The sequence below is a fragment of the Vicia villosa genome, linkage group LG7 (genome assembly GCF_029867415.1).
Source record: "Vicia villosa cultivar HV-30 ecotype Madison, WI linkage group LG7, Vvil1.0, whole genome shotgun sequence".
In the NCBI taxonomy this organism is placed as follows: domain Eukaryota; kingdom Viridiplantae; phylum Streptophyta; class Magnoliopsida; order Fabales; family Fabaceae; genus Vicia; species Vicia villosa.
Window position 1 is genome coordinate 69825035 of NC_081186.1, and position 12468 is coordinate 69837502.

Here is a 12468-nt window from a genome sequence, read left to right on the forward strand (position 1 = left end):
CCAAATATAATTATTATTTGGTTAATATAAAATTTTATTTCATATTCATATAAATTACCGATGTACCTTCACACCTAACTAACTAAGTAATATCATTTTTTTTTTAATTTTAATTTACATTTTAATTTTTCACTCGAAATTTTTAATTTATAAGTATCAACAAAAGAACAAGAGTATCTAACTCATAGATGAAAGTTGGAGACTATATCATCCCACAAGTCATGTGATTTAAATATTTTGGATCCTTAATATAAAATTATGGAGAAATATAAGTGGATGTAAATCATTGAATTCAAGTCGGATGTCTGAAATTGAGGAGGACTTCAAGAATTTTATGTGACACAAAGGTACCGTTCAAGCTGAAGAAAATCAAAATACCGTAAAACCAATGATGTTGTCCTTGACAAAATATAGTCCACATTTTTCTTAAATTTGACATTTTTTTCCTCACATTTTCAGTAATGAATAATTTTTTATCTTTTCTTTTCTCTTTTATTTATATAAATTTATACTGTCCAAAAAATTACAGACGTGTTTGTGCTTCTCCTGCAAGGGCAAAAAGACTCAGATGCTCTAATAGGTATATTACACGTTTAAGTGTGAGAGCTAGCTTACGGCGGAGAGTAACCCTGTGAGGTAGTTTTTGAGGCTATTTAAGGGACCATCTCGTGTGAGGTGAGAGGCCTTACTAGTGGTCGGTGCTGCTAGGTTGCAGGTAGGTAGTTAGAGGGACGTTGTTAGAGTTACTCGGAACGGAGTGCTCTCGGAGTAGTGTTGGATGTCTGTAAGTATGTGTTACTTGAGAGTCTCTTTCACCCCCTTGAGGGATAGTGTATTTATAGGAGTTCTGGGTCCCTAGGGTTTTCTCAAGAAAAGGTTGTTGCTCACCTAGTCAAGAGGTTGACAGTTGAATTCATATTTCCAAGGAGAACGTGGGTCAATAGAGACTATGATTCTTCTTTATCAAAAACACGTCCTATCCCACGTTTCCTCTTCTCTGGGGGGAGAAAAACATAAGGGCGAGGCGATAGCTTCCTTTAGTAGGCCTTGAGTCACCGCCTTTTCCTAGGGCGGTCCCAAGCCGTCGAACTAGGGAATGGACATTTGCAAATATAACACTACACAATCCCTCAGACACAAGTCTTTTGACAGAGGGCGAAGTATTTTTTTACCATCGATAATTGGGAATGTCCCAAGGGTCGATGTTTTCCCCGATGAGGTTATAGTGGAACCCTAAAAGTCTAGGTCATGACAGATTTACTACTATGTAGCTTTGCAGATGATGCGCTAAGTCCCTCAGACGTAATATATCTCCTTTCAAGAGGGACTTCCATCGTGCCCTCTAGCAAAACTTGACTCCAAGTCTCCGGGGCTTGATATAGATCACGCCCCTTAGTCGTGATTTTTGGAAACAATTTTGCTCGATGAGGTATTGATTCCCTCGGGTGAGATGTTTTATTAACTTTCAAGACTCTAAGTCCCTAAGAGGTTTCCTCATGTAACTAGGTTGGGGAGGCACTAAATCCATGAGACGTTTTAACTTTTCATGAGGGACTTCTATCAAGCCCTATAGAAAGAATTGACACCAAGTCTTCGGGGTTTGATATAGATCGCGTCCCTTAGGCGTGATTTTTAGAAATAATTTCGCCCGAGGAAATATTGAGTCCATCAGGCAAGAGCTTTTATTAACAATGGGGACTCTAATTCCCTCAAAGGTTGCCCCATGTAACCCGACCAGGGAGGCGCTCAGTCTCTTAGATGTCACATTTTAACCTTTTAAGCGGGACTTATATCGAGCCTTATAGTAAGACTTGACACCAAGTCTCTGGGGCTTGATATAGATCGCGCCCCTTAGGTGTGATTTTTTGGAAACAATTCCGCCTATGGAGATAATGAGTTCGTCAAGCGAGAGCTTTTATTAACTATGAGGACTCTAAGTCCCTCAAAGGTTACCTCATGTAACCTGACTGGAGGGAGCAATTACTTATCATTTGACTCGTGATAAGGTAAAGAGGGATATTGTAGCATATCTAAGGTATGATTATGCTGGCTTTGGGTGCTATACTTTGAATATGGCTGAAGGATTGCAAAATTCAAAAATAAGGACCTCTAGGGAGGTATTCCAAAGCAGGTGGAGTCAAAGATGGTTGAAGAACCATAGTTGTGGGCTTGTTAGACTATCAAAGCAGAAAAAGGTGGTTGGAAGCAAGTGGCGAGATCAAGATTTAAGGGTGGTTTGAACTTGATCAAGTTTGTTGAATAATGTTTCAAATTGGTAGAGAGGAGTAAGGTGATTGATAGATAAATTGACATCACCACAATTTTAAGTTAAGGTGAGATTGTTGTAATATGCCTTAAAACCTCAAGTGAGAAAAGAGAAGGAAAAATGACATATTTTGATACTGACACATTTTTGGGCTTGTTCGCGAATCCATTTATTAATGGGTCATATATTGAGTCCGTTAATGTTTTGTTAGTTATATATGTGGTTTTTCTATCATTTGTTAGATACAAGTTGCAAGAGTTTATGAAACCTTTGGAGATATTTAACGGGATTGAAAAATATGAATTTGTGTGATTCTTATACTGAGAGTTGAAGAGATAGGGAAACACTTAGTAGAAAATAAAGTTTGTTTTTGAGAATTTGGAAGAATATTTTTTGTAACTCATTTGTAATTTGTTGTAACAACTTTTGAAGTATAGTGAATTGGAGAATTGTTCTCTCCCCCAGGGGCGGATCTACTCCCAATGCATTGGGGGCTCAAGCCCCCACAAACAAACAAAAGTATTATATAGTATTACTGGTATAGTTGTTTATGAGCCCCACAAACAAGCAAAAGTATTATATAGTAATACTACTATAGTTGTTTATGAGCCCCCATTAAATTGACAAATAGCATATTCTTTATTCACTCAACTTTACAATTTAATTTTCTAACTTTTAACTATTCATATTTTTCTTTTCTAATCTTTTGTTTAGTATCTCTTTTAACCACATTTTTATTTTTATTTCATTTTATTTTAAATCTTAAGATTTTTTTAATAAAGCAAAATAAGTAATTTTTCCCCATCTTTTTCTATAGATAATTACTTGTGTTCTTGGAAAGAAATATTCTAAAATGCATTGACTGATTGTGTCTCAGTGTCAAAATTTTATAAAATGATAAATATTTAAAGCTTTTTTAATAATAGAGACATTAATTTTCTAAGATATTTAAAATAGATGTCTTTCAAAAAATATTTTCAAAAGATTTATGTACATATACTTCTATTATTTTATAAAATCATGTAGTCGTTTTTTATTTACAATTTCATAAACATAATTTGCATAAATCATCTTATAGTATTCATAAATATAATTATTTTTGCTATTAATTTAACATAACAACATGCTAATAGTATTTGATTTTACACAAGTTTTATATATTTTTGGTGGGTTAGAAGTAGAAAAATATTATATACTTACATATAAAAGTATTTTTAGAATATAAAATTTATGAAGGAAGATTGTAATTTTGGAAGAATTTATATATTTTAAATTAATTTTTTCATTATAATTATATATCTTTTATTCATAATGTTTTATAGTCAAAACTAGTAAGAGACCCGTGCTCCCGCACGGGTAATTTAATTATAATATTGTATAAAGGGTTAAATATATTTTTAGTCCTTATAAAATTACTCAAAATAAATTTTAGTCCCTTTAAAAAAAATATTGACTTTTAATCCCTATAAAATTACTTTTGCATTCAGTTTTAGTCCTTGTAGAGGGACCAAAAGTGAATGCAAAAGTAATTTTATAAGGACTAAAAGTCAATATATTTTTTATAGGGACTAAAAGCCAAAATTGAGATGTTTATAGGGACAAAAAACATATTTAACCCTTGTATAAATAATTAAAAAATATATTTAGTAATTTAGAACTTTTAAATGATAATCATGAAATAACATATGAATGAGTCTTAATGTCATAACACTTAGTATCAAATATAAATGTAAAATTTTAGATAATAAATGCATAATTTGAAATTATTTACTTTTTAAAAATGAACAATAATCATATAGATTGAATCATATTAAATAATCATACACAAAAAAGAAAAAAAATATAATAGTGAGATGGAGAAAATAATGATTGATTAAAGTAAAATAAATATTGTCTTGTTAGTGACCCGTGAGATAAATACATTTTTAATGTTGTTAAAATTAAAAAAATACATTATACTATGATGCAATTAATATGGTATAAAATTATTTAAATATAAATAAATTATAAATGAATTACTTAATTATTAAATGATTATACAAAGAAAAAAATTGACCCATGAGATGGAAAGAAAATAAAAAGTATTTTAACATTTTAAAAATAAATAAAATATGAATTCGGTTGATAGTGACCCGTAAAATACAGCCTAATGATATTATTTGTGGTGTAGTATTTTTTAAAAGATACGAAAAATATGTGAAGTAAATAAATGTGGCCAAATTGCATATGTAATATAGAAATTAACCATTTAATAAAAAAATTTACTAATAAGATATTAATATGAATTTAACCATTTAAAAAATAAGATAGATAATTAGATAAGGTTCGGTGACTTAAAAAAAAATAAAGTATTATGGTGCTAGTGACCCGTGAAATTAAAAATTTAACTAAATATGAATGAGTGAGATATTATGTAGGTTCTAGATATTATGTTAAGATACGAAAGACTAAAATTCATTTGAATACACCGTGTGTTGAATAGCATAAGGGAAAATGATTTATATAGAGAAAATGATAACATATTAATTCTAATCTATTCTACAATATAGTAAAGAATATTTTAGAAAATATTCTTATTCTATATATAAATATCAACAATAGTATTCTAAATCGATCAACATTTTTATGGAAGTTTGAAAAAAATATCTTTCTAGAAAAATAGTAATTTTTTAATTTCTTTTTAGAAAAATAGTAAGGTTTGTTTAATTTGGGAGATTCCTCAGTCGGGTTTAAATTGGTTGCTTACTTGTTTAATTTTATATTGAAAACTAAAAGCCTCACTTCAAGAATAAGGTTTGTAGAAAACAACAAATTTCAGATAGCCATACAAGTTAAAGACAAGATAATAATTCACGTTTCTGAATAGTTTCTCACCACACAATATTTCAGATTCAAAACCATCACTCACAATACTATTTGTTATATATAATGTGCTTCTAGCTATTTAACAATTACATGTAATATAACTGTGTTGAGTGCTGTGTTTAGGATGAAGAAAGTAGAAGTGGTGTTTATCCCTTCGCCGGGTGTGGGACATTTAGGATCCACCCTTGAGTTTGCTAAGCTTCTTATCAACCGTGATAACCGTCTCAGCATAACCGTCTTAGTCATGAAGTTTCCAAACACCGATGAAAAGGCACAAACCCTTCCGTCCTCCTTCGAATCAGAAAATCTCAATGTCAGTAACCTCCCTGAATGTCCCGATGTTTCTGCCACATCTGATGGAGGTTACTCTGCATAAACATAACAGACTATGGTATATTCCATCATAAAAACAGAATATGGCCATTATTTTCTAAGTAACTGTTTTTTTACTGGTAACTGATATAGTTATGCACTTCATAATGTAAATTAAAATACACTATTTATTTTAGTAAAGTGAAATTCATAAAGTATTTTGAATGTGGATCAAAATTACATGGCTTCAAGACTCAAGAAGTCATTTACAGCATTAAATACACTAATTCATATTAGGGTATTGCAGATGTTCAGATTTTTGCTAATTATTGAATTGATGAATTAAAAGTAGATTGCATCTTATTGTAATTACAACAATACCTGAATAGAAGAATGATACAGATAACCAGAGTTATAGTTCTCTCAAATTCTCTCTATCTAGACTGCACTCCTTGTTCAAATATCTAATATCCTGCAATTCCAAAAAAAAAACAGAATTGTTTACTCTGAATCCAATTATATAACTAATATTGACTCTTCATCACATAAAAAAAATCACCTCTCACACAGCAAGTCATCCGAGTATAAATGTTGTAAATCAAATTAGTCAAGTTGTTTTGTAAATCTAAACATGGAACACTTGAAGGCTCATAAACTCATTTTAAATGATAAACTCATAAACTCATTTGTAACACTTGAAGGCTCACCAGAAAGTGTAACTTTTGCAGTCTCAGATTATAGATCAAAAGGGAAGAAACTGGAAGAAGGAAATAAACATGAACATCTTCACACCATGACACTAAAAACCTGGATCTGAAAAAAGACAATCGAGTAAGAGAAATGAAATAGACAAACGTTAACCACTGAATCGTGCATCAAAGATGGGAAAGTGAGTTTTAACCTTTAGGATAAAGAATATTCATCTCTGAGCCACAACTGTCCCTGAACTGATTGGAGTTTCTGGAAATACATATGTATGGTGATGAACATAAGATAAAACCACAAATGCAAAATAAATATGATAAAAACATAAAGAAAAAAACACTAAAAGAATCAGCATGATAAAAGCACTAAAATCATAAACAATGGTCACCACATGTAAATCTTTTGAAAAGATTTGTTGTTTACTTTCTTCTTTCTTCTGAAATCAAAACCCCTAAAAAAAACACCATAAATGAGAAGAATCAAACAAAAATTTAAATCATATATAACACCATAGATCTAACAAATACGAAGGAGTGAAAATGAAAATTTTTAAAGAGGGTTTGAAGGGAAAAGATAAAGAATGACATGGTTGTTTCTGCGTTTACGGCGGAAAGAGAGGGAGTTTGAAGGAAAAAGATTGGATTTGCTAGGGTTTGAAAGGAAAACGGAAAGGAGAAAAGAGAAAATAGTGAGAGAGAAGGAAAGAGTTACGGAAGAGAGAGAAGGGAAAATACTTATGCAAGTACAATAGATGATTAAGCTGACCAATGAGAACATAACACTTGGTATGGAGTAATTTTTATTTTGTTAATTACTTTAATAACCTTTAGCAAGGGCAAAAAAATTTTGTTGAAAGGGTAAAAATGTCAGTTTGGGCAACACTTTATTAATGGGTAGATAGTTGATAGTTGAAGTTGATATCTAAATTATTTTTAAGCCCTCATTAGAAAATATTTCTGGATCCGCTGCTCTCCCCCAGACGTAGATCGATTTGATTGAAATCGGTAAACAAATTTGTTGTGTTCTAATGTATTATTATTTTTATTGCTTGAAGTTATTTGTGTGGTTGTCATTATTCTTTGTTCCACACATCAAATTTTTATCGTAATTGAACTTTAATTAATTCTCTTAAATGATTTTAATTATTTTATCAATCTCACAACAAATACTAATATCTTTGATTATTAAAAAATATAATAACTAAATAATAATTTAATATCGAGACAAAATTGTTCATTTGAACGAAGGAAAATACTTAGATGGACACAGCCATACCACCTGGATTTACACACAACCAATCACATTTTTTTATTAATTAAATAATAAAATTAAAATTATCTCTCTCCTCCATTATCACAACCACCCTCCATGTTGGCAATTAAAAACGACATTAAAATTTAAACAAATTTAAATTCTCCCACTTCTTATTGGTTGTTCCTAAATATGAGGATTTAGGGTCGTGTCTATGCAAGAATTGCTCACGAATGAAAGTATCTGTCCTTGGCTCTCTATAGATATCCCTTTTCCAGCAATGGTAAACCCAACAATGATATCAAATACTTTATGACTGCATTTTTATACAAATTAATGTTGTTCTCAAAATTTGCTTGACTATATAATATGGTAAACTAAGCATAAACAACTCCTTGTTGCTAGGATATGACAGCTTGAAATTCCTTGAACACCACGCCACCCTTGTCTCACACCAGGGGCGGTTCTATAGCCCGGCGAGCCCGGGCACGCGCCCGGGCTCAACCCCTAATTTCTTTGTATTTCCTCTAATTTAATAGTCGGTTTTTAAATGAAATCAGGGGCAAAATTAGTAAAAATAAAGGTGTAAAAATTAAAACAGATGAATACCCAATGGTCCAGATAGGCCCAACTCAATTAATTATTTATAACTTAGAATAGAAATTAAAAAAAACTAATTATATACTTCCCTATTTTCTCTCTCTGCGAGACTGTTTCTATTTTCTCAATTCCTCTCTCCCAATCCCATCACCGTCACTTTGAAGCAGCAGGTATTTCTCTTAATTTTTCTTTTTATTATAACAATATATTATTTATATTATATAGATTAAGTTATATAGTTAGTAGTAGTACCTATTTGTATGTTGAAAGTTGAATGTTGTAGTGTTATACCTGTAATCCTTTACCGCAATTGCAATAGATTATATAGGTTCAATTTCATTTGTATGTTGAATATTTAGACTGTAGTGATGTACCTGTACTGCTGTACCGTAATTGCAATAGGTCATATAGGTTCAATTCAATTTCATTTTTATTTTATATGGCTAGGTCATTGTATATATTACTTGACATACAACCACCCCTGGTGGCTGGTACTACATGCAATTATGCAATTGTAATATAAATTAACATACTATATATTATAATAAAATAGTTCAATATTTTTTAAAATCTAAAATAGTTTAATTTTTTATTATATATATATATATATATATATATATATATATATATTATTCATTTTTTTTAGAATTCTCTTTTAATTTTGTTGTTATAATTTATTTATTTAATTTAATTATTCGGTCTCGTCAATTTGTGTGTTATAAATTCTTTATTTAAAAATTCTTTTCATTGAATCATTAAATTTCAGATGGATCACCGGTTTAGTGAAGGAAGTAACGTTGTGCTGGATTGCTTCTCATGTCTTGACCCTAAGAACTCTTTTTTCAAGTTTGATGTTGATAAGCTTGCCCGTCTTGCTAATATTTATCATGCAGACTTTTCTGATGATGATCGTAGAACAATAAGGGAGCAACTTGAGACTTATGTACAACAAGTGAAAAGGCATGCTTCATTTACTTCTTGTGAAGATGTTCAAAGTGTGGCTATGAAGATGGTTCAAACTGAAAAATATTTGGTATTTCCATTGGTCTACAAGCTCATTGAGTTGGCTTTGATATTGCCGGTGTCGACATCATCTGTTGAAAGAGCATTTTCAGCAATGAAGATTATCAAGTTTAATTTGCGCAACAAGATTAATGATGTGTGGTTCAATGACTTGATGATATGTTACACCGAGCCGGATATATTCAAGTCACTTAAAGATGTTGATATTATTCGAACATTCACCGCAAAGAAGTCTCGGAGAGGGCATTTACCTCTTAATTTTATTTAGCACACTACTCGCAGGTTAGGTTTCATCTCTCTTATGTAGCACACTTTATGACTATTTATATATGGTCACATGTAGCGTGCAGTTAAATTTATTTGCCCAGGCTGCATAAAATTTCTGGCTCCGCCACTGTCTCACACTAAATACACAATCATTTTTCTCTCAATTTTATCTAACATTATAACATAACATCCATGCTTTGAATTGAGAAAAATATCCAAGGCCTGAATTACAAAACAATGGCTGAGGAGGAGGATGTTTGCACAAAAGATGGAACAGTAGATTACCTTGGAAAACCTGCTAACAAAAGAAAAACTGGAACATGGAGAGCATGTCCCTTTATTTTAGGTAACTATTATGTATCATCATTCGCCGCATAGTTATAAATTGTGGTTCGTTTTTCAAATTATGACTGCAACATAATGATTTCAAAAATCTCTGCAACCGTATTGCAGTGCTATATAGACCAGATACATTAACTTTGTAGATATTAATTTTATTGATTACAGGAAATGAATGTTGTGAGAGATTGGCTTTCTATGGGATGAGTACAAATCTAGTGCGTTACTTCAAGTATCAACTGCATCAACATAGTGCTACTGCTGCCAAGAATGCTGCTGATTGGGGTGGAACATGTTACATCACTCCTTTGATAGGAGCATTTGTGGCTGATGCCTATCTTGGAAGATTTTGGACCATCTTTTGGTTTTCAATAGTTTATGTCATTGTGAGTAAGCTTCTTTCATTTCTCAGAGACATCTCTCGCCTTACATGTCGGTTTTGAAGTTTTTTTTAGATTTATAACATCGAAAAACCTTTCTCTTCCTGCATAGGGAATGACACTACTCACATTATCTGCATCGGTTCCTGGCATAAAACCAACCTGCTACACAAAAGATGATTGCCATGCTACACATGAACAAAGTGCAATATGTTTTGTAGCTCTTTACCTTATAGCTCTCGGCACCGGTGGAATCAAGCCTTGTGTCTCGTCATTCGGAGCAGATCAATTTGATGATGCAGATGAAGTTGAGAAAGAACACAAGAGTTCATTCTTCAATTGGTTTTATTTCTCAATCAACATTGGTGCTCTTATTGCTGCTTCTCTATTGGTATGGACTATGGATACAGGACAATGTGAGCTGGGGATTGGGATTCGGTATACCAGCAGTCGCCATGGCGATTGCTGTAGTAAGTTTCTTTTCAGGCACAAGATTGTATCGGAATCAGAAACCAGGAGGTAGCCCTATTACTCGCTTTTGTCAGGTGATAGTCGCGTCGATAAGAAAGTATCGTGTTGAAGTACCTAAAGATGAGTCTCTCTTGTATGAAACTCAAGAGACTTTGTCTGCTATCCAAGGAAGCCGCAAGCTTGATCACTCAAATGGATTAAGGTAAACCAACGCGAACATGGCCGTCTTAGATGGCATGCAAGACAAGCTACCGTGGTTAACCTACAGAGGTCGTCTGAAAATTTAAGACGGCCCTGCATGAATAATTTATGCACATTCTTTCATCACTTTCTTTCGAACATTTTCAATTCGAATTATCTGTGCTACATAATTTACACTTTTTTTCTTGTGTTACAGATTCTTTGACAGAGCAGCAGTGCTAGAAAACTCAGACAATTTAAATGACTCAACAAACCCATGGAAACTTTGCACTGTAACACAAGTGGAAGAACTAAAAGCAATTATAAGATTGCTTCCAATATGGGCAACCGGCATAATATTCGCAACAGTTTATGGTCAAATGAGCAACTACTTTGTACTACAAGGAGAAGCCATGAACACACATTTAAGAAAATTTGAAATCCCACCAGCTTCACTTTCAATCTTTGATACACTCAGTGTCATATTTTGGGTCCCAATATATGACAGAATCATTGTTCCAATAGCTAGAAAATTTACCGGCAAACAAAATGGCCTAACTCAGCTTCAAAGAATGGGAACAGGTCTTTTCATATCAATATTCTCAATGCTATATGCATTATTATTGGAGTATTATAGACTTAAAAGGGTGAGACACGGAGAACTTATGTCGATTTTTTGGCAAGTTCCTCCTTATTTTATTATAGGCTGTGCTGAAGTTTTCACATTTATCGGTCAATTGGAATTCTTCTATGAACAAGCACCTGATGCAATGAGAAGTTTTTGTTCGGCTCTTTCGCTACTCACTGTTGCACTTGGACAGTACTTGAGTTCTTTGCTTGTTACTATTGTGACAAAGGTTACTACTATGAAGGGTGGTCCTGGTTGGTTACCTGATGACTTAAACTATGGTAGACTTGATCATTTTTTCGGGCTTTTGGCCGGGTTGAGTGTGGTGAATTTTGTCGTGTTTCTTGTGGTGTCGAAGTCTTATATATATAAAAAACCGGTCGGAACTATCCGTTGAAAATAGGACTTGGATCATCTAAAAATGCTTTGTTGGGCATCAGTTGTATGATGAGATAGATTTAGAGGGAAGATTTTTATGTCTATTGGAGTGTTTAAATTGTGTACTTTGTGTGTTATAGTGTCATTTTCTGGAGTTTGCAATAAAATGGGGCATTTAAAGTGCAATGTACATAAAAAAGTTTTTTTCATAGGTCTTGTTAAAATCAATACATAAAGACCTTAGTATTATTGCTTGCAAATCTTGCTTCAATTTTGCTTTATTCAAATGTTCGATTCAGAACTAGAAAGATCGATGCAATGATGAGGTAATGCTTTGTGGCGGCGGACTTGGTCTTCCGGGGCGACGGAGGAGGAGCTGACCTATAAGGTTATTACTACTGCGCCCAAATCAGTGAGAGAATGAGAAGTAATATAAGAGTGAGAAAAAATTTGAATACCTGAGAATGAAACACTTTTTCTTTTTTATAGTGACAGCGATTAAAACCGTCAGTAAGGAGTGTAGCGTGTAGTGCGGACAACCTTCTAATTGATCCGATGGATTGAATGATGTTTCAGGGCGGTGGAGTTGTATGCTTTAGTGGAGAATGAGTATTTTAGTCCCACCAAGGTCAACAACTATATTTGGAAGATGACTATGTTCAGTTGGCATCCCAAGCTGAAAAACACCTTCATATCAACTTGGATCCACACATTTCACAAAATGTGAATACTAGTGTGAGGTTAGACGTAGGTAACATTTTGGCCTTAACTAAGATCAGTTCATCCCTCTCTAAAGGCTAGAT

The 12468-nt window shown here is 32.7% G+C and overlaps 1 long non-coding RNA gene and 1 pseudogene across 2 annotated transcripts; one reads left to right on the forward strand and one right to left on the reverse strand.

The window, feature by feature from the left end:
* Positions 1–5060: 5060 nt before the first annotated feature.
* On the reverse strand, positions 5061–6883 carry LOC131617383 (uncharacterized). Of its 2 annotated transcripts, XR_009288568.1 has the most exons (5): positions 6537–6883; positions 6345–6403; positions 6151–6256; positions 5825–5915; positions 5061–5499 (listed from the first exon to the last, which is right to left on the reverse strand). It is a non-coding gene; the product is annotated as an uncharacterized LOC131617383 (long non-coding RNA). The 2 variants fall into 2 exon arrangements; XR_009288567.1 differs by having other exon boundaries at positions 6345–6879.
* A 2643-nt stretch (positions 6884–9526) lies between these two features.
* LOC131617384 (protein NRT1/ PTR FAMILY 8.1-like) lies at positions 9527–11684 on the forward strand (annotated as a pseudogene).
* Positions 11685–12468: the final 784 nt, after the last annotated feature.